This window comes from Macaca nemestrina, chromosome 7 (assembly GCF_043159975.1).
Source record: "Macaca nemestrina isolate mMacNem1 chromosome 7, mMacNem.hap1, whole genome shotgun sequence".
In the NCBI taxonomy this organism is placed as follows: domain Eukaryota; kingdom Metazoa; phylum Chordata; class Mammalia; order Primates; family Cercopithecidae; genus Macaca; species Macaca nemestrina.
The window spans coordinates 87,839,738-87,862,241 of NC_092131.1; the positions used below are offsets into that span (position 1 = coordinate 87,839,738).

At 46.7% G+C, this 22,504-nt stretch overlaps 4 non-coding genes across 4 annotated transcripts; 1 reads left to right on the forward strand and 3 right to left on the reverse strand.

The window, feature by feature from the left end:
- Positions 1–465: 465 nt before the first annotated feature.
- TRNAP-UGG (transfer RNA proline (anticodon UGG)) lies at positions 466–537 on the reverse strand. The gene has a single exon. It is a non-coding gene; the product is annotated as a tRNA-Pro (tRNA).
- A 647-nt stretch (positions 538–1,184) lies between these two features.
- On the reverse strand, positions 1,185–1,273 carry TRNAY-GUA (transfer RNA tyrosine (anticodon GUA)). Its single transcript is given in 2 exon segments — positions 1,185–1,220; positions 1,237–1,273. It is a non-coding gene; the product is annotated as a tRNA-Tyr (tRNA).
- A 1,513-nt stretch (positions 1,274–2,786) lies between these two features.
- TRNAT-UGU (transfer RNA threonine (anticodon UGU)) lies at positions 2,787–2,859 on the reverse strand. Its single transcript has one exon. It is a non-coding gene; the product is annotated as a tRNA-Thr (tRNA).
- Positions 2,860–20,682: 17,823 nt separating this feature from the next.
- TRNAY-GUA (transfer RNA tyrosine (anticodon GUA)) lies at positions 20,683–20,776 on the forward strand. The gene is made up of 2 exons: positions 20,683–20,719; positions 20,741–20,776. It is a non-coding gene; the product is annotated as a tRNA-Tyr (tRNA).
- The last annotated feature ends 1,728 nt before the right edge of the window (positions 20,777–22,504 follow it).

Below are 22,504 nucleotides of genomic sequence, written 5' to 3' on the forward strand. Positions count from 1 at the left end.
TGGAGGGTAGGCTTAAGAGCCTCTGCGTAGCTGGGACCGCGCCCTGCTTCTCCCAGGAGGCCTCTCCCGCCTGCATCCGCCCTTGGAGCTGGCGCTGCAGCAGCCCCTCCCCAGGGGCCGCAGGGGCACCCCAGGCAAAGAACGAGTCTAGGATCCACGCTCCTTCCTCAGCTGGAACCCAACAGGCAGCAGCCGCGAGCGCACTGCCTCCACGGAGAGCAGATGGCGGGAAACTGGCTTCTGCTCCCAAGAGCCAGGCGGCCCTTAGGAGACTACTCCTGGCTGAGTGTCCAGGAACCCATGAAGCTCGGTCTTGACACTGGTCGGCAGCCCCATCTGCCACGTACTTATTTGGTGCTGCTTTCTTTAGCAGGACAGCCCAAAACGAGACAGTCTGTATTTCAAATTTAACGGAAACTTTTTTCAGTAGTTGCCAAAAGGGGGTGGAAAAAACAGTAAACCTGAGGGCTCGTCCGGGATTTGAACCCGGGACCTCTCGCACCCAAAGCGAGAATCATACCCCTAGACCAACGAGCCACCGTGTTAGAAATGGCTTCATATTACTCTGAATTTCTGTTTTCCGCCTGCCGTTCTGAAGGATTTTCTGTTTTTGTTTTTTTTCTTTGTTGTGACATTTCCCTTTGGCCTTATTTAGTTATTCCTTCCATCTTTACCAAGTTTCAAGTATGGCTTATTGTCTGGCTTATTCTCCTCGATCCAGACGCAGGATGGGGTGAACGAAGGCAACTTTTTAGACTTTAGACATCCTTGCGTCTCACTGAGCCCGGGAAGCGATTTAAGCTCACTAGAGCCTGGTGGGAACCTGGAGGGGTCTGAGATAGAGATCGAGGGCCAGAGCTGAGCTCGGTTGCAAGGCTGTAGGTTACTGAGCCCCAGGACAGACGCGCTCTATGTATATACCTGCCGGCCTTTGGACTTAACGTAGAAGCCAAAATATAACACACTTCGGTAAGATAACGGAGCCTTCCCCCAACGGTTGGATGATTCGGGTCTACTGTCTTTCAGAGCTAGGTAACCAACTTTTCAAGGCGTGATCAACGCAGCTCAACTCGTGGCTAAGCTGTTTCCTTCGGACAAGGGTAAGAGATAGAGATTTCATCACGTTAACATAGACATGTATTGCGCAAACGAAGAGCTACTGTAAACCCCAAAACAGCAACCTCTCCTTCGAGCCGGAATCGAACCAGCGACCTAAGGATGACGACACGCTAAGTACTACAGTCCTCCGCTCTACCAGCTGAGCTATCGAAGGGAGTGCGACAAAGCAGCTCCTAAAAATCCCTATTCAAGACATCCTTAACCAGAGACGGGAAACAAATCTCTTTATATCTGGAAAGTGATTATTGCAGAGTCGCAAAGCCAGCTTGTCCAAGGTTCCAACACCTGCGTCCAAGGTTCTGACAATCTTTCTAAAGCTGGATTCCCCTGCTTCACTGAGGGGCTCCCAAGCAGAGCAGATGCCCCTGGAACCTGGACATACCGAGACTGCGCATCCCCTGGGCGCCCGAGGCCTATTGGCCTCACTGGGCGCGGACCCAGGGGCCTCGCGAGCATGGATGCGTGTGTTTGTGTGTAGGGTGGGGACCGGCACCTGGGCGTCGGAGAACTGGGGGCTGACGCGGTGGGACGCACACAATTCTGACTGCGCAACTGTGAACGCCGGAGAGGGCGGGCCTCCAGGCTTAGGCCCGAGCTCTCTGGTGTCCTCACTTCCTGCGCTCCCCTCCCAATCTCGGCTCTTCCGCTTACACGTCCACAGACTTGGGAGGGAGAGGGTGTAGAATGGAGCAGTGGTCCCCAACTTTTTTGGCACCAGGGACCGGTTTCGTGGAAGACACTTTTTCCACGGACCTTGGGGGCGGGGAGGAGGAGTTGGGGGATGGTTTCGGGATGAAACTGTTCCACCTCAGATCATCAGGCATCACTTAGATTCTCATAAAAAGAGAGCAGTTTAGATCCCTGGCATGCGCAGTTCCCAATAGGGTTCGCGCTCCTATGAGATTCTAATGCCACCGCTGATCTCACAGGAGGCGGAGCTCAGGCGGTACTGGTAGCTAGCCCGCAGTTCACCTCCTGCTGTGCGGCCGGGTTCCTAACAGGCCATGGACCGGTGCGCAGCCCAAGGGTTGGGAACCCCTGAAATAGAGGACATCTGGGCAAACCCAGTGTTTCCGTGTGAATTCGTTTTTGGAGAAAATATTTTCAGCTCATTCAAAAGGAAAGCCACATTTCTCTGCTTCAAAATCAAATTTAGTGACCCAAGTCTCGCCGCTAAAGTCGGGCCCTTAATTTCCCAAAACCCCACTGGCACATGAAACCTTGCCACACAGTGTGCATCTATCTTCTGGACACCTGGCAAGAGCGGTCATCGCTGGCTCTTCCTGTTTCAGAAGGGGAACCTTGATCTCTACTCCAAATATGCCCAGACCCGGGGCTTGAGAATAGCTTAAGGGGCCATTGTCTCGCCTAGCTGTCCCCATTTCCCTCCGGGCAGCGAGCAGGGCTCTCGCCGCCAGTCCGCAAGCCAGGGCGTTGGCAGAGGCTGACGACGATTTCCACCGCTTGTGTAATGGATTCCGCCGCATTCCAGGAGGTAAAGCAGCATTACTACCGGAACCTAAAGGAAACGTTCTGCTCAGCTGGTGTTTATTTGGAAGCTCTGAACGGCGGCAAGAAGTTATAATCTGCCACGTATTCTCAGGGTCAGTTCAGAAAGACTAGGAGAGGAATTTAAGTAAAACCTGAATCAAGAAAGTAAACTCGAAAGGCCCCAGCGAGATTTGAACTCGCGACCCCTGGTTTACAAGACCAGTGCTCTAACCCCTGAGCTATAGGGCCTCACAGAGGAAGAACGTCTTCATTTCACAGAAAAGGAAAAGATTTTCAGGGCTTCTGCTAACATCTGAGCACAGAAACTAAGTAAAACCCGGATGTCGTCTCAATCCACTTCCCAATCATTAGACTTCAGTTCACAGACTTTGTTCTTGCTGGGGATGGTGCAAAGTGAAGGCCAGTGACAGGGACCACTACTATGCTAAAACTGGAGAAATCTGCCCAACGCGACACAGTCTAACACAGAAAGACTCTTCACTTGCCCACTTCAGACTGAAAATCAAGAAAGGAAAACCGGCAGAGGAAGGAGCTCACCACAGGTCTCACTTGAAACTGCTGACAGCCGCATTTTGTTTCCTGCTTGTGAGTCTCCCGCTGAGACTCACAGTTGCGAGTCTCAGTGCCAGAGCAGGCATTTGTTAATTCGCAGTTTAATTCATTCCTTCATTCAACAAACACTGCATTCCAGTCTGTGCTAGGCTCTGCACTAAGAACTAGGGATCCAGATACGATCTTTATCCTGAAGTCACTGTCACAGTCTTGTGGAACAAAAGAACTTTAATTTTCATGAAGAAAAACAATGAAAAGTAGCTGTGCCAGGTGTGAAGGAGCGGTAGCCATGTCAAGGTCCACACATTTACAAAGTGAACCATCCGGAGGGGTCTCCAAGAGAGCATTGGCCTGAGCTGCACTACGAAGGGAGGTTAAGACTTAGACAAAAATTGGAGCAGGGTGGTCCCTGGTAGAATAAAATTACGAGCAAAGTCCGAGAAAAAGACTGAGACATTCAAGGAAACACTGGCTGGGGCAGCAGGTGAGAAGATTTGTAGAAGAAAATAGAAATTCACCAAACATTGATGAGTTTACGGAATGAATTGAAGGGACGAGCAACCAGAGTCAGAAACACCAGTGACTGGCCATGGTGCAGATGCTCAAACATAAAGCTGCAAAAAGGTAATCCTTATGGGACTAGAAAGGAAGGGATGAGTGAGAGAGATACAGGGAAGGGCGATTCTGCTGAACCTAGATATGAAGTGCAATCAGGAGGAAAGAGAGGGGACTCTCAAAGATGTCTTTAAGAGGCAAGATAATACTTACAGAAAAAAGGAAGCCTACCTCTTCAGGGTATCTGGAGAGGGCGGAGGGGTGATGCTAGGATTTAGGTAAGCTGAATATCAAGTGAAGATGGAGCAGTTCACGGGAATTGTATGATAGCCAGAATACTCTTGTGTGTAGAGTTTCATGAATTGATAGATGAATTAATCAAATTACATAAGTCATCCATTGAGTTAGAGACTCTACGAGTCATGCACTCTTGAAGGAAAAGAATACAGAGGAAACAGCCGAGACTAGAATGTAAGCTTTGAAGAGCCCTGTTACAGGCGTATGTTACATTAGTGTGTGTCCAACATCCCTTAAAAATTCTCCTTACATGTGGATATTTCACATATTATAAGTAAGTCTGTCCTAGCACACTTGCTTTCCCAGCTTGCAACTGAGAATGAGCTTGTGACGTGGGCTCCACCAATCAGATGCATGGCCCAGGAAGCTTTCCGTTTGGAAACTTAAAACAGGAGTACAGGATACCATAGGGAAAACCCACGTTTTTCCAAATACAGTATCAGTGTCAAGTTTTTGGATATGGGTTTTCTTAAATCCATATACTACTGTTTTTCTTTAGCTCTGGATAATTCTCAGTCATTGTATTAGTTTGCTAGGGCTTCCATAATGAAATACCACAGACTGGGCGACTTAAACAACTGAAATGCATTTCCTCACAGTCCTGGAGGTCAAAAATCCAGGACCAAGGTGTTGGCAGGTTTTGTTCCTTCTGAGGCCACTCTCCTTCACTTAGAGATGGCTGGCCTCTTGCTGCCGCCTCACATGGCAGTCCCTCTGTAGGTCTACACCCTTAGTGCCTCTCTTTGTGTCTAAATTTACTCCCCTTATAGGGACACCAGTCAGGCCCACCCTAATGGCCTCATTTTAACTTAATCTCCTCTTTAAATGCCTTATCTCCAAATACAGTTACATTCTGGGATACTAGAGATTAGGGCTTCAACATATAAATTTAGGGGGGATACATTTTAACTAATAGTAGCCATTATCTTCTCCTATATTATATATACATATATATGTGTGTGTGTGTGTGTGTATATATATATATATTTTAGGCTAGTCAAGTGAAGTAGTGGGAGTGGAGAAGGAACAGAAAGACCTGTAACTGACTGTGATCAATTAGTTGTAAACACCACTGCACTCAGACCAGCCAGCCTCCTATGTTGTTTTTACTCTATTTTTTTCTCTTTTTGGAACTGAAATTAAACATCCATTAGAGCTTCATACCTTGTCTTCCTTATATATATGTGTGTGTATATACATATATTTTTTTTTGTTTTTTTTGTTTTTTTTTTGAGACAGTCTCCCTCTGTCGCCCAGGCTGGAGTGCAGTGGCACGATCTTGGCTCACTGCAAGCTCCACCTCCTGGGTTCACGCCATTCTCCTGCCTCAGCCTCCCGGGACTACAGGCGCCCGCCACCACGCCCTGCTAATTTTTTTGTATTTTTAGTACAGACGGGGTTTCACCGTGTTAGCCAGGATGGTCTCGATCGCCTGACCTCGTGATCCACCCGTCTCGGCCTCCCAAAGTGCTGGGATTACAGGGGTGAGCCACCGCGCCGGCTTTTTTTTTTTTTTTTTTTTTTTTTTTTTTTCCTTGCGTGATACAGTCTCACTCTTTTGCCGAGGTTGAAGTGTAGTGGTGCAATTGCGGCTCACTGCAACCTCCACCTCCCAGGTTCAAGCAATTCTCCTGCCGTAACCTCCTGAGTAGCTAGGATTACAAGTGCGTGCCACCACACCCGGCTGATTTTTGTATTTTTAGTAGAGACGCGTTTTCACCATGTTGGCCAGGCTGGTCTCAAATTCCTGACCTCAGGTGATCCAACCCACCTGGGCCTCCCAAAATTCTGGGATTACAGGCATGAACCACTGCTCCTGGCCTATTACAAATGCCTTTAGGGCTACAAAGGTCAATGCCCAGATAATTTCCCTTAACGCTCTGAATTCCACCTTTCCCTTGGTTTCTGGCCTATTAGTTGCTTACTCCCATATCAGCACTTTAATGCTTCTAAGGAGATTTGGTAAAAGTATCATTTTGGGAGGCCAAGGCGGGCGGATCACGAGGTCAGGGTATAGGGATCATCCTGGCTAACACGGTGAAACCCCGTCTCTACTAAAAAATACAAAAAATTAGCCGGGCTTGGTGGCGGGTGCCTGTAGTCCCAGCTACTCGGCAGGCTGAGGCAGGAGAACGGCGTGAACCCGGGAGGCAGAGCGTGCAGTGAGCCGAGATCATGCTACTGCACTCCAGCCTGGGCAACAGAGCGAGACTCCGTCTCAAAAAAAAAAAAAAAAAGGATTTATTTATTTTATTTATTTTTGTTTAGAGATGGGATTTCACCATGTCGCCCAGGAAGTCTTGAACTGGACTCAAGCAGTCCTCCTGTCTAGGCTTCCCAAGCGTGCTGGGATTCCAGGCGTGAGCCACTACACCCAGCTGAGATTTGGTAAAAATCTTATGCAATATTTTTAATAATTTTTATTTCAAGAAGGAGTGGTCTAAATTAATTAGCCTACCAATGCTAGAAAGGAAATGGCCATTGTGGGAGCTATAACATCAATCATAGTCCACCACACGGACTGAGAAGCAGAGAAAACAGTACTCCAGAGAAAGTTTAAGAGGGAGAGTGCCAAAGCACAAAATGAAAGAGCGGTGACAGCTGGAATAGAAGCCTGCTCTTTCTGGTTATATCATCCTTTCCAGAAGACATCGCTGGAAAAAGACAAGATGGTTTAGCAGTGTGGCCAATTGGTCCCAGCAGTTTGGTAGTGTGGTTGAATGGTCTAAGGCACTATATTTAGGCTCCAGTCTCTTTGGGGGCATGGGTTTAAATCCCACTGCTGCAAGGGTCTTTTGTTTCTACATCAGTAATAAGTAATCAGTTTGTCTTCACTGGGGGGTTGACTTAATGTCAAACCCAACATGTGATTTTTCTCACTGCCTGGCTGGGCTGGGGTAATGGAACCACTGAATGAATGACTCACAGCCTACCCGCAGGGAGCTCTTAATTCAATCGAACACTCAGACCACTAAGAGATGTACTCCCAACTTCTGTTTGAAAGGGAGCTGATAAGACCTTGCCAAAGAAATGACATTTGAGCTGGAACCTTGAAATAACTTTGAACGTGCAGTATGTGTTCCGTGAAAAGGAAGGATAAGGTAGGGGAGGGAGTAGAGGGGAGCAGGGAGTGAAGTGAGTCTTTGTTTCATTTGCTCCTAAGTGTTAACCTGGAGAAATCTGAGCAGTTGCACACAGAATGTAAAGTGTCCCTATGTCCCTGCTGCTGACTGCCTCTGGGAACCCCCTGCGTTTCCTACAGGATGTTGTCTCTGGTTTCTTCACCTACCCGTGATCTTCTGCTACAACCCCTTCCCTCACCCACCATTTCTCCTTCAGTGTCTGTCCCTCTAGGTCCGTCACTAGGACAGTAAAAGAGATGGGTTAAGCAGGACACAAATCACCAAGGGAGGCAACTGCTCACCAGTTCGGGGAGGTGATATTTCAGAAGATTCAATGCTCAGGCTTGAGCCAACCATAGAAGACCACCCTGGCCGCCACCTAGACCACAAAGAGTCCAAATATGAGTTGAAGTCAGAATTTGAGCTCTTTAAGGAGCAACCTTACTTTCTGGCCTTTGAGAGCAGTGCCCTTCCTGCCCCATGTGATACCTTTGGCACTGGGCAGGATTTGGCATCTATCACATCCAAGTTTGACTCCAGGCATTGTCCCTACCTCAAGGCTTTGGGAAGAAGGAGATGGCTCATTTTAGCAGGTGGTGATGGAAACTGATTGGCCAGTGCCTTAAGTAGGCAAGTGATAAGTTTATCCATGTGGCTCTTTACTGTAGTCATCCCTGCTATAGAGGGCTGTCCTGTGTATTGTAGAATACTTAGTGGCACCCCTGGCCTTTACTCACTAGATGTCAGTAGTAATATGCCCTCTCTACCCAACTGTGACATCAAAAATATCTCTAGACACTGCCAAATGTCCCCTAGGAGGCAAAGCCATCTCTGAAGATGATTATCTCCCAGTGTGTAGCTTGTCTCTTACAGTGTCTTTACCAAGGCAGAGGTTTCTTAAATTTGATGAAGTTCTTTTAATTGTGTTTTTCTTTTGTGAGTCATACTTTCAGTGTTGTATCTAAGAAATCTTTCCCCAACACAAGTTGACAAAGATTTTATTATAAAAATTTTAAAGTTGTGGGTTTTATTGATAGGTCTATGATCTACTTGAGGTTCATTTTTATATGTAGAGCAATGTAGGGATCAAAAATCTTTTTTTAATTAGCCGGGCATGGTGGTGCACACCTGTAGTCCCAGCTATTTGGGAGGCTGAGGCAGAAGTATCGCTTGAACCAAGGAGGGGGAAGTTGCAGTGAGCCAAGATCGCACCACGGCACTCCAGCCTGGGCAAGAGACTCCATATCAAAAAAAAAAAAAAAAAAAATTGTTGTGATTTTTCTAAAGTTTGTTGAGAAAACTACCTTTCTCCACTGAATTGCCCTTGAAGCTTTGGCAACAGTCAATTGACAATATGTATGTGGTTCTATCTCTGTACTCCTGCTCTATAGATCTATTTTTTAAAATTTCTTAATGCCAATATGACACTGTCTTAATTATAGCAGTTTTATAATAAATACAATAAAATATAAATAAGTCAGGCAGAGTGAGTCTTCCAACTTTGTTTTTTCCAAATATGTTTTGGGCATGCTATCTTTGGATTTGCATATGAATTTTGGAATTAGCATGTCAACTTCTTTAAAAAATAACCAACCCTGTTGGGATTTTTATTGTAATTAGATTGAATCTATAAATCAATTTAGGGATAAATAATATCTTAACAACATTGAGTCTGTTCACGCACAAATATGAAATGTCTCTTGATGTATTTAGGTTTCCTTTCATTGCTCTTAGCATTTTTTTTCAGTGTACGAGTCTTGGACATATTTTATTCCTAAGTATTTTATATTTAATTACTCTGTTGTAAATTGTATTGCTTTTTAAAATGTCAATTTCTGATAGTTCATTACTAGAACATACACTTATACATATGTATATACAATTTATAAAATAATATATGCCAAGCCTGGCCAACATAGTAAAGCTCCATTTCTGCAAAAAATGTTTTAAAAAATTATCCAAGTGAGACTGGGCGCTGTGGCTTACACCTTTAATCCCAGGAGTCCACTCGGTCGGTTGTGGGTGCTTATAATTTGTTTGGCTTAAAAATCATTCATTTTCAACCCTCAGAGGCTAACTTGAGGCACATATTCTAAAAGTATTAGCTTCTTTGTGACAGAGCTTATAGAAAAGATGGGACAGAGATGCTGCTCCCAGCACCAGCATAATTGCCTAATAGGTTCATCTTGACCCTGCCCAGAAAAGCTGATTTACTGAGACAGTGTTATTGCAGTAAAGAGTTTAGTAAATGCAGAGCCAACTAAATGGAAGACTGGAACTTTGTTATTACTCTAATCAGCCTCCCCGAAAATTCAGAGGCTAGGGCTTTTCAAGGATAGTTGTGAGACAGCCAGGTGAAAGATGGTCCCCGCAGATTCTCCAACCAGCCTGCTCACGGGGACGAATGCTCACTGTGGTGGAACCTCGGGAAGTTAGTGCCATTCGCAGGGAGGAGAAGCATGGCCCCATCTCTTCCTGGGAGGACCCTGGGATTTGAAGGCCTGCGCGGCAAGTGCTCTAGCAGGGACTCTGGCCTAGCAAGAATTCCCCTTTTCTTCCTTTTTCACCCAATAAAACCCCGTCTTACTCACCATTCCAATTGTCTCCGAGCCTGAATTTTCATGGCCGTGGGACAAAGAACGCTGTCTTTCGCTGAACTAAAGAAAAGTCCTGCAACATTTGGGCAGCAGGGAAATGCTGATTAGTTGGGTCTGAGATAAAATCATAGTGAGTCGGAGCTTGTCTTCTTTCAATGAAGCAGTTCCTGAGAGGGGGCCAGTTTACCAATCTCGGTGACGCCAGCTGATCCATTCAGAATGCAGAGTCTGAAAAATACCTAGAACAGCAATCTTAGATTTTACAATAATAATGTTATCTACAGGAGCAACTGAGGAGGTTAGGATCTTGTGGTCTCTGGCTATAGGACTCCTGAGCCATAATTTCTAATACTGTGGCTAAGCTGTTACTTTTACAAAGCAGGTCTGACCCCCAAGCAAGGAGGCGGTTTGCTTCATGAAGTGGCTGTTTTCATGTTTGTCTTAAAGTTAAACTACAAACTAAATTCCTCCCATGGTTTGTTCGGCATACGCCCAGAAATAAGCAAAGCAAGCTAGGAGGTTAGAAGCAAGATCGATTTGGTAGCCGGGTACGGTGGCTCACGCCTGTAATCCCAGCACTTTGGGAGGCCAAGGTGGGCGGATCACTTGAGGTCAGGAGTTCCAGACCAGCCTGGCCAACATGGTGAAAACCCATCTCTACTAAAATATACAAAAATTAGCCAGGCGTAGTGGTGCACGCCTGTAATCCTAGATGCTCGGGGGGCTGAGGCAGGAGAATCGCTTGAACCTGGGAGGCAGAGATTGCAGTGAGCCAAGATTGTGACACTGCACTGTAGCCTGGGCAACAGAGCAAGACTCCATCTGGGGGGGGTTGGGCGGGGAAAGATGGAGTTGGTTACATCAGACTTCTTTCACTGTTATGATTTTTGTAAAGGTGGTTTCACCAGCTGCACTCTTCCCATAGCTTCTACTGAGAAACTGGGGAGACTGTTGGAGGTGGGCAATCTGCGTCTAGCGAAGGTCTCAGGCAGTCTGCACTAACACTGATTTTCCAGGTCAGGAGAGACAAAGTAGTCATAGTGGGCCCATGTTTCCCCAGCGTGTCAACCCAAAAGGTTAAAATAATAGGGACTATGGACTTAAAGAAATCAAAATTAATTTTGTCCCAAACCAAATTTGAGAACCGTAGCCTGGAACACAAACAGCGCAAACTGAGAATGTGTCCCGGAATGGGTTACATGAGGCATGGTATTTACATGTTTTTTCTAAATAAAAAATCAAAGGGCCGGACGCAGTGGCTCACGCCTATAATCCCAGCACTTTGGAAGGCTGAGGCGGGTGGATCACGAGGTCAGGAGATCGAGACCATCCTGGCTAAAACGGTGAAACCCTGTCTCTACCAAAAAAAAATACAAAAAATTAGCCTGGTGTGGTGGCGGGCGCCTGTAGTCCCAGCTACTCGGGAGGCTGAGGCAGGAGAATGGCGTGAACCCGGGAGGCAGAGCTTACAGTGAGCCGAAATGGGGCCACTACACTCCAGCTTGGGTGACAGAGCAAAACTCCTTCTCAAAAAAAAAAACAAAAAAAAACAAAAAAAAAACAAAGAAGGGGGCAGTGAAGCAAAGGTGACATTTTTACAATTTTGACTGATGTTTAGTGATGTTATACACAGACAAACCAAATGTGCGGTTAACATATATAGGGACAGAGTAACAAGTAAAGGAGTGTGTACACATCTTAGGGTTTGGAGGGGAATGACTGACGTTATCCTGCTGTTAGAAAAAGGAAAATTCAAAGAAAATGTTAACATGGCTGCAGTTGGGCATATGGGTAATAAAACCCAGGCCTATAAAATAAAGCTGACCTCTTGCCTGTGTAACTGGAGTTTGTTAAATATTTCACTGACAGGGACTGGTCATAAACCTGCTTATCGGATGTAGAACAAAGACAGGATGGAGTTAGTCACCCTTTCTCCACCAGACCCTAAGATGCTTAACCTTTCTCCCTACTCACTCAGCTGTATATTTATCTTATGTATGGCGTCACTGAGCACTCATCAGAATCACAAGAATGTAATGTTGTTTCAGTAACCACTTCTCCCGCCTTCTGTGCCACACATATCCCCCTTAGAAAATTTAAATATACTGCGCCTCATGTAAACTAGTTTGGGACCTATTCTAGGTCTATTCTAAGTCTGTGTTCTCAGGCATAACTCCTCAAACTTGGCTGAGAATAAATCTAACCATGACTTCTTTAAGTTCAAGTGCCTGTTACGTCACTTTTCAGTTGACACTGCCTCTGTGCTTCACCTGCTAGGCAAGGTTACAATCAGTACACGTCAGTGAAAACATTTGACATGGCTGGGCATGGTGGCTCACGTCTGTAATCCCAGAACTTTGGGAGGCAGACATAGGTGGTTCACCTGAGATCAGGAGTTTGAGACCAGCTTGCCCAACATAGCAAAACCTTGAGTCTGCTTAAAAAAAAAAAAAAGGTAGCCAGACATGGTGGTGCATGCCTATAGTCCCAGCTACTTGGGAGGCTGAGGCAGGAGGATCACTTGAACCCAGAAGGCGTCAGGTTGCAGTGAGCCAAAATTGTGCCACTGCACTCCAGCTTGGGCAACACAGCAAGACTCTGTCTCAAAAAAAAAAAAAGAAAGAAAGAAAGAAAGAGAAAGAAAGAAAAAGAAAGAAAGAAAGAAAGAAAGAAAGAAAGAAAGAAAGAAAGAAAGAAAGAAAGAAAGAAAGAAAGAAAGAAAGACAAGACAAGACAAAAAACAACAAACTTTAGCCTTTCAGGCTAGAGTTCAGCTTTAGCTCATAGGTCTAGTTTCTGTTACCTATATGCCCAACCTGCAGCCATCTTGGGCCACTTTTAAACATTGTTCTTTCAGATTTTCTTTTTTCTGACAAGTGCCATTCAGGAAAAATCAGGAGGGGGATGGGGACAAGGGCTTTGTCCGGCGACATTTATGCAGATTGTATTCCTAGTCTGGTCTGGGGCCTTGTCTTCTTGTATGATGACTTTGGGAGGAAGGTTGCAATTGCTTGAGCCTAGAGACAAATATCTGTTCCTTTTTCCTTCTGTCAGTTTTCTTGGTTGTGGATCAACAAAATGAAGATGTCTCCTAGAAGAATAAAATAGTAAGGTCAGCAACTCAAGGGTTAATGCACCAGGCTGTAACAAAGGTGTGAATTCTAGCCTCCCTGGGGCTCCAGTTGCTTCAGTTTTTATGCTCCGGGATGTATTTACCAAGCTCAGATAACTTCACTGGCGAATTTCAATAAATGTTTCAGGAATAATGACAATTCTACACAACCTCTTGCAGAAAAATTGGAGATGAGATAATAATTCTCAACTCTTTACATGAGGACAGTGTATTCTGATATTAAAAGCAAAGATACTTCAAAAGAAAGAAAACTACAGATCAGAGTCTCTTAAGAACATAGAAGCCAAAAAGTTTAACATAACTTTAGCGAGTTGAATTCAACAGTATATAAAATAATGATACATCAGAATCAAGGGGGATTTATCCCAGAAAAGCAAATTTGGTTTGATATTCAAAATTAATCAATGTACAAAGTATATTATATTAAAAAGAAAAACATGATTATATCAAAAGATGTAGACAAAACATTTGTCAAAATTTCACATTTGTTTATTTATTACTTACTTATATTTTTAGAGATGGGGGTTTCCCTCTGTCCCCCAAGCTGGAGGGCAGTAGTACAACCATAGGTCACTACAGCCTTAACTTCTTAGGCTCAAGTGATCTTCCTGCCTCAGCCTCCTGAGTAGCTGGGACTACCAGTGTGTGCCATCGTGCCCTGATAATAATTTTTTCTTTCTTTCTTTCTTTCTTTCTTTGCTTTTTTTTTTTTTTTTTTTTTTTGAGATGGAGTTTCGCTTTTTGTTGCCCAGGCTGGAGTGCAGTGGAGCAATCTCACTGCAACCTCTGCCTCCCAAATTCAAGCGATTCTCCTGCCTCAGCCTCCTGAGTAGCTGGGATTACAGGCGCCCACCACCACACCCAGTTAATTTTTTTTGTATTTTTAGTAGAGACGGGGTTTCACCATGTTGGCCAGGCTGGTCTGGAACTCCTGACCTCAGGTGATCCACCCGCCTTGGCCTCCCAAAGTGCTGGGATTACAGGCATGAGCCACCGCGCCTGGTACCCTGATAATTTTTTAAAATTTTTCATACAGACAGGTTCTCACTTTGTTTCCCAGGTTGGTCTTGCACTCCTGGGCTCAAGTGATCCTCTCATCTTGGCTTTCCAAAGCGCTGAGATTACAGACATGAGCCACCAGTGCCTGCTACACATTCACTTCTCATATAAACTCTCAGCAAATTAGAAATAGAAGGGCCTTTCTCAATCTGATAAAGGGCACCTATGAAAAACTTTCAGCTAACAATATACTTAATGATGAAAGACTGACTGATTTCCCTGTAAGATTAGGACAAGCAAGGACATCTGCTTTCATCACTATCATCAGCAACGTATGGAGATTCTTGAACAGTAATGCAAAAAAATTAAAATGGAAGCCATCCATGTTTAAATGAAGAAGTAAAACTGTTTTATTCCGGGCCAGGCGCAGTAGCTCACGCCTATAATCCCAGCACTTTGGGAGGCCGAGGCGGGCAGATAACCTGAGGTCAGGAGTTTGAGACCAGCCTGATCAACATGGAGAAATCCCAAGTCTCTACTAAAAATACAAAATTAGCTGGGTGTGGCAGCACACGCCTGTAATCCCAGCTACTCGGGAGACTGAGGTAGGCGAATTGCTTCAACCCAGGAGGTGGAGGTTGCAATGAGCCAAGATAGTACCATTGCACTCCAGGCTGGGCAACAAGAGTGTAGGGTTCTCTTCCAAGGCAGGTTCTAACCAACCCAACACATATTGGACCTCTGGCATTCCAGTGACTTGGTGTCCTCTATTTGCAGAAAGTCCAGTGACTCAGCTTTAACTTTGTGTCCCCTTTGAGAGATCAGCTGGTAGAGTGGAGGACTATACACATCTGTGGACATCCTTAGGTTGCTGGTTCAATTCCAGCTCGAGGGAAGTGTCTGAGTCTTTTGTGCACACACCAATGCTCTCTGGCTACACCTCTGCCTGGTCAAAGGCCCTGCTGTCGCCACACTCTCCCAGGCAAAACCCAGCAAAGCCTTATCCAGATCACCTAGCTTGCCATGCCTGTGCTGTTGCCAGTATGCTTCAGCACAAAGCGCCCCTTACTTCTGCTTTGTGACCCAGCCAATCCCCATCCAAATGCTTACCATCTCAGGGCTGTTTCATTTTTATTCACAGGCTGCTTTTAAACCTAAGCACTGCTGGGGAATCTGGCAACACAGCTGGATTCATCTGTGACCAAGCTCTCCTGACCAGGCTGGCAAACCCTGGAAGGCCAAGCTCCCAGAAGGCCATCAAGCACTCAGGACAATGCTGTAGGGCCAAGGACAACCATGATATCATCCGTGAACTCACCCTCTCCCTCTCATTTCCTTCTTGAGCTATTACTACCTCACCTCTGTCTCTGTCTCATTCTCTCTCTCTCTTTCACAATTTCTCTATCTCTGTATATTCCTCTCTGTCTGTCTCTCCCCTTTCTCCCTGTCACTCTGTGTCTCTCTCATTCTCCTTTGTCAGGAATGTATAGACTCATGCAGACAGAGAATGCTCATCCTTGCTATGTTGTGTCTACTTGGGGAGACAGCAGCCACCCTGAGAATTTTCTAAGGCAAAGAACCTCCATTGGCAAGGTCAGGTTGCCCCATGGGATGAGGACATGGTGTGCCTACCCACTCACCCTTGTCCCAAGTCCCTCAAGCCTCACCTTTCCTGAGTCTTCGCACTTTTTTATTTTGCTACAGCTGGGCTTGGCTCCTGCTGGAAGACTAAGGATACCTACTGCTCACCGCTTAGTTCACAGATATCAAAAACACCTGCCGCTTAGGAGGCTGCGAAAGCCAGAAGGAAGTACAAAATGGCAGGCTTGAAAAGAGCGTCGGTGAGCTGGGAGAGTTGGGGATTGTTGGTCTATGACAGGAAACAGAAGTGAAACTTGAGTGACATCTGTCATCATACAGTGGCACACAAATTCACCTCCTTAGAAAGGCCACTGCCTGGTGGGTCTGAGCAGTTTGGACCTTTTACACTGGGATCTAGCAGCACAGTTGGGCTCCCCTACCTTTGAGAAAAATATGCTAAAGCCAAGTCAGAGAGAATGGATCAGAAATGGACAAGGCTTTCACCAACCAATGGAGCTTCACATCTGTGGAGATGTAGTGGGTTTGGTGGGTATGGGGCAGAGAAGAAAGCCAATGAGTGTCCCTTGGTCTCATCCCAAGAGCTCAGAAAAATGTGCATCAGACACTTGATGTACAGATGCAACCTATCACAGAGAGCACTCTAAGCCCAATGGTCCATGGGAGCATGGCCCTCTGAAGCCCTTTGAGGACTGGATCCCTGCCCTCCCCTACCCTCTATGGCCACAAGAACTGTTTCATTGTGGGTCTCAAACTAGAGACTCTATGTGTCTTCTTCTCCTGGAAAGCAGCAGATGGTCTCCCCGAACACTGCCTATTCCCCTCACGTTCCCCTGGCTGTGTTAATCTTTCCCACTTCTCACTGCTAATGAAAAAGAGCTAAGCTGTGGATTCACCAGTGCTCTGAGACGATTCTATGGCTGTGGAGCCACAGAGAAATCCCAGTCTCCAATGACACCAAAAACAGAGACCAGTGAACAGGGACCAAAGGTAGCACCTTAGGTCTTCATTAGATATGTTCCTGATGGGACATGGAGGCACGGGTCCTCTGAAACCTCAGTTTGGTGTTTTGAGGGCAAAAGCAGAAGGGGGCCAGGTAGTGGGCTTTGGTGACAAGCACAAGCGAGGGTGAACCCCAGATGCCCACTTTTCCAGTCTGGGACATAACAGAGAGTAGCAAGGGGTGTTCATGCATCTGACTCTCACCCTTGGCCATCCATACCCACTTAGCATAAGACAGGGAGAGGACTTAAACTCAGTGGAGGCTAGGTCCCTTGGGGGTAGGTTGCTGCACCCCGACTAGGTGTTCAGCTGGGGGATGGGTATCTCAGTGGTCTTGGGGTGGTGGGCATACACCAGATGGGATGTGAAACCTTTGCCAAAGACGTGGGGCCAGGAGAAAGTCACACCTCTGTCCTCTACCGCCATTTTTTTGTTTGTTTATTTTTTTTTTTGCTTTTCCAAGAAACCTGCAGAACCTTGCTGATGTGGTTTGGCTGTGTCCCCACCCAAATCTCAACTTGAATTGTATCTCCCAAAATTCCAACGTGTTGTGGGAGGGACCCGGGGGGGGTAATTGAATCATGGGGGTCAGTCTTTCCTGTGCTATTCTCATGAATAAGTCTCACAATATCTGATGGGTTTATCAGCGGTTTCTGCTCTTGCTTCTCTCTCATTTTCTCCTGCCACTGTCATGTAAGAAGTGCCTTTTGCCTCCCACCATGATTCTGAGGCCTCCCTAGCCCGGTGTAATTGTAAGTCCAATTAAACCTCTTTTTCATCCCAGTCTGGGGTGTGTCTTTATCAGCAGCATGAAAATGGACTAATACAGTAAATTGGTACCAGTAGAGACAGGCATTGCTGAAAAGATACCCAAAAATGCGGAAGTGACTTTGGAACTGGGTAACAGGCATAGTTTGGAACAGTTTGGAGCGTTCAGAATAAGACACGAAAATGTGGGAAAGTTTAGAACTTCTTAGAGACTTGTTGAATGACTTTACCCAAAATGCTGATAGTGATATGGACAATAAAATCCAGGCTGAGGTGGTCTCAGATGGAGATAAGGAACTTGTTGGGAACTAGAGCAAAGATTATTCTTGTGTTTTAGCAAAGAGACTAACAGCATTTTGTCTCTGCCCTAAAGATTTGTAGAACTTTGAACTTGAGTAAGATGATTTAGGGTATCTGGCAGAAGAAATTTCTAAGCAGCAAAGCATTCAAGAGGTGACTTGGGTACTGTTAAGGGCATTCAGTTTTTTGTTGTTTTGTTGTTGTTGTTGTTGTTGTTTTTGAGACAGAGTCTTGATCTGTGGCCTAGACTGGAGTACAGTGGTGCGATATCGGCTCACTGCAAGCTGCGCCTCCCGAGTTCTCCTGCCTCTCAGCCTCCCGAGTAGCTGGAACTACAGGTGCCCGCCACCATGGCCGGCCATTTTTTTTTTTTTTTTTTTTTTGTATTTTTAGTAGAGATGGGGTTTCACCGTGTTAGCCAGGATGGTCTCAATCTCCTGACCTCATGATCCACCCACCTCGGCCTCCCAAAGTGCTGGGATTACAGGCGTGAGCCAACACACCCGGTGGCATTCAGTTCTATATGGGAAGCAGAGCATAAAAGTTTGGAAAATTTGCAGCCTGACTATGTGATATAAAAGAAAAACCCAACCCCATTTTCTGGGGAGAAATTCAAACTGGCTGCAGAATTTTGCCTAAGTAGCAAGGAGCCTAATGTTAATCCCCAAGACCATGGGGAAAATGTCTCCAGGCCATGTCAGAGACCATCACGGCAGCCCCTCCCATCCATCACAGGCCCAGAAGCACAGGAGGAAAAAGTGGTTTCGTCGGCTGGGCCCAGGGTCCTAGTGCTTTGTGCAGCCTAGGAACTTGGTGCCCTGTGTCCCAGCTGCTCCACCTGTGGCTGAAAGAGGCTAACATACAGCTTGGGCTGTGGCTTCAGAGGGTGGAAGCCCCAAGCCTTGGCAGCTTCCACATGGTATTGAGCCTGTAGGTGCACAGATGTCAAGAATTGAGGTTTGGGAACCTCCTCCTAGATTTCAGAAGATGTATGGAAATGCTTGGATGCCCAGGCGAAAGCTTGCTGCAGGGGTGGGGCCCTCATGGAGAACCTCTGCTAGGACAATATGAAAGGGAAATGTGCAGTCAGAGTCCCCATGCAGAGTCCCTACTGGGGCATTGCCTAGTGGAGCTGTGAGAAGAGGGCCACCGTCCTCCAGACCCCAGAATGGTAGATCCACTGACAGCTTGCACCATGCACCTGGAAAAGCTGCAGACACTCAACACCAGCCCAGGAAAGCAGCTCAGAGAGAGGCTGTACCCTGCAAAGACACACGGGTGGAGCTGCCCAAGACCATGGGAACCTACCTCTTGCATCACTGTGACCTGGATGTGAGACCTGAAGTCAAAGGAGATTTAAGATTTAAGATTTGACTGCCCCGCTGGATTTCGGACTTGCATGGCCTCCATAACCCCTTTGTTTTGGCAAATTTCTCCCATTTGGAATGGCTATATTTATCTAATACCTGTACCCCCATTGTATCTAGGAAGTAACAAGCTTGCTTTTGATTTTACAGGCTCATAGGCAGAAGGGACTTGCCTTGTCTCAGATGAGACTTTGGACTGTGGACTTTTGGGTTAATGCTGAAATGAGTTAAGGCTTTGGAGGACTGTTGGGAAAGCATGATTAGTTTTGAAATGTGAGGACATGAGATTTGGAGGGGCCAGAGGTGGAATGATATGGTTTGGCTTTGCCCCTACCCAAATCTCAACTTGAATTGTATCTCCCCAAATTCCCACATATTGTGGGAGGGATGGGGGAGATAATTGAATCATGGGGGCGGGTTTTTCCAGTGCTATTCTCCTGATAGTGAATAAGTCTCACAAGATCTGATGGGTTTACCAGGGTGTTCCGCTTTTGCTTATCTCTCATTTTCTCCTGCCTCTGCCTTGTAAGAAGTGCCTTGGCCAGGAGCAGTGGCTCAAGCCTGTAATCCCAGCACTTTAGGAGGCCGAGGAGGGCGGATCACCTGAGGTCGGGAGTTCGAGACCAGCCTGACCAACATGGAGAAACCCCAAGTCTTTATTTAAAATACAAAATTAGCTGGGCGTGGCAGCGCATGCCTGTAATCCCAGTTACTCTGGAGGCTGAGGCAGCAAAATCGCTTGAACCTGGGAGGCGGAGGTTGCCGTGAGCTGAGATCGCGCCATTGCACTGTGGCCTGAGCAACAAGAGTGAAACTCCGTCTCAAAAAAAAAAAAAAAAAAAAAAAGGAGAAGGAGAAGAACTTTTCACCCCCAGCCATCATTCTGAGGCCTCCCCAGCCATGTGAAACTGTGAGTCCAATTAAACCTCTTTTTCATCCCAGTCTCGGGTATGTCTTTATCAGCAGCAATGAAAACGGACAAATACACTTGCCCTACTTCAGAAAGAGGCAGCCTCTGGGGGAGGGGGGTGGGTGGGACGGGGCGCGGGGAAAGAGTTCTTGGTCGGTTTGCAGAGGAGGGAAGCCAAGCCCCAGGTGGCGCTGGGGAGGAAGGGTATCACAGTGCATCTGCAAGCCCTGGGCGAGTTCTTCTCCCCTAGTCCCATTTGTTCTCTCTCTCACTTCCAGCACACTTGAATGCGCCAAAAGTGAGCATAGGACACTGGGGGAAAAGGGCGGCGGCACATCGGGAGGAGGGGCGTGTGTGTTGGCCGGGAAGGGAGTAAGGGAGTAGGAAGACCAGAATTTTAGGAAAGGGCTCCTTAAGGACTTCCAGCAGACCCTGAAGCTGGTCTGTGGATAGCGGCCGCCCACTCAGCAGCTTTCTGAGTTCTTCTTTCCTCCTCCAGCAACCCCTGTCCCACAGGATTCACCCATCCACCTCGCCCATCCCCCTGACCGAGCCCTCTCACCCTCTTATTTTCTTTCACTGAGGACTGTCATCCTCACTTGGCACAGGTGGAGGAAGGCCACAGGTGAGAGCCTCCCGTCTTGGATCGTGGCTATCAGCGCCCGAGACGCAAGGAAACTACACTCAGAGGATTTGCCCCACCCTGAGAGGGGCGCGGTGGCGACCTGCGCAAGGTTCTCTTCTAAGGTGGGTTCCAATCAACTCAAAGTGTGTTGAACCTCCAGCATTCCAAGGACTTGCCTTCCTCCATTTGCAGAAAGTCCAGTGATCCAGGACTTGGAGCGTGCACCCTTCGATAGCTCAGCTGGTAGAGCGGAGGACTGTAGACTGCAGAGAAGCTTGTGGACATCCTTAGGTCGCTGGTTCGATTCCGGCTCGAAGGAGGTGCCTAATACTTTTGCACACAATGCCACCTGGTGCCTGGTCAAACACTCTGCAGCCTCCAACTAGTATCCACCCACACTCTCCCAGTCAAAACCCAGAGAAACCTTTCCTGATCACCCGGTTTCCACACCTGTGCTGTGGCCAGGAAACATTCCCGCAAGCCCACTCATTCTTCCCACAGTCCGGGGACAGGTACTCTTCAACGCAAAGCGCCCCTTGCTTCTGCTTTGTGACCCAGTTGGCCCCTCTCCCCAAGCCCCTTTGCACCCCCACCATCCAGAGCTCTTTCACTTTTATCCACAGACTGCTCTGGGTGCTGAGGGCCAACAACTCTAGCAACACTGTGTGCTCACCGTTGATAGATCTCTCAATCTATTAAACTAGTGGGTCCACCATCAAGTCCCAGAAGGTCAAGCCTGCTGGAAGAGAAAAGGGTCAGAGACAACTGTGACATCCTCAGAAAAATAAATAAATAACTTGCTCTCTATGCTCTCTCATCTCCTTCTCCAAGTCTCTAGCAACGCTTCTCCATTTGAGCATTCTCTCTCTCTCTCTCTCTCTCTCTGTTTTTCTCTGACTCTATTTCTCTCATTATATTTTGCTTGTAATGTATAGATGTTTACAGACAGAAAATGTTCATTTCTGTTTTGTTTAGTCTCTTTGTAGGAGAGAGCTGCCACCCTGAGATTTTCTTAATGAATAGAGCTTCCACTGGCTCCATAATGTTTTCCTTCAGGTTGAGAAAAAAACTGTGCCCCCTCCCCACATATGCCAAGCCTCACATTTCCTGAGCCCTCACACCCTTTAATGTTGCTACAGTAACCTTTGGGTTCCTGCTGGAAGAAGAAAGATACCTTTCACTCAGTTCAAAGTTTGCAAAAACACCTACACCAAGTGTCTTGCTAGTTGTGAAGGTTGTGAAAGAGGGAGAGTATAAAAGGGCAGACTTGGAAAGAACTTCAGTGACCCAGGAGAGTTGGGGGCTGTTGGGTCCATGGCAGGGAGCAGAATTGAAGCTTGGGTGGCAGCTGCCACCCTGCAGAGGCACACAAGTTCACCTCCTTAGGCCACTGGCTTGTTGCATCTGAGCAGCATGCTAACACTTTTATGTGGGGGCTCTAGAGGCACAGCTGGAAGGTTGCACCTTTACAAGAGGAAGATGGCTGGCACAATCTAAGAGCATGAAGCAGGAAATGGGCTTGACTTTCACCAACCAAGTGGGGCTTCATCTCTGGGAAGATGAAATGGGTTCATCAAAGTATGGGCCAGAGAGGAACCACAATGAGTGTCCCCTGGTCTCATCCTATGCTCTGGGGGAAAAAAAATCTTCAGACACTTGATGCACAGATGGAAGTTATTACAAAGAGCACTGCAAGCAAAACAGTGATGGAAATTTGGTTTTCAGAGGCCTTCTGGGAACCCAGGGGCCACTCTCCCCTAGCTGATGGGCATAACTGCTTTTTCACTCTGCGTCTCAAACTAGAGACTCCACATGTCTTCCTCTCCTAGAAAGCAGCTCCTGTTCTCGCCCTAGGGCCTATTCCCTACTTCTTCTCTGCTATATCAGCCTTTCCTGCTTCCCACTACTAATGGAAAGGGGCGGAGCTGTGGACTCACCAGTGCCCCAGCAACATTCTGTAGCTCTGCAGCTACAGAGAGATCCCAGAGCCTGGAATGACATTACTGCAGAAATCAGCAAACAGAAACCAAACAGGATCTTTGGTCTA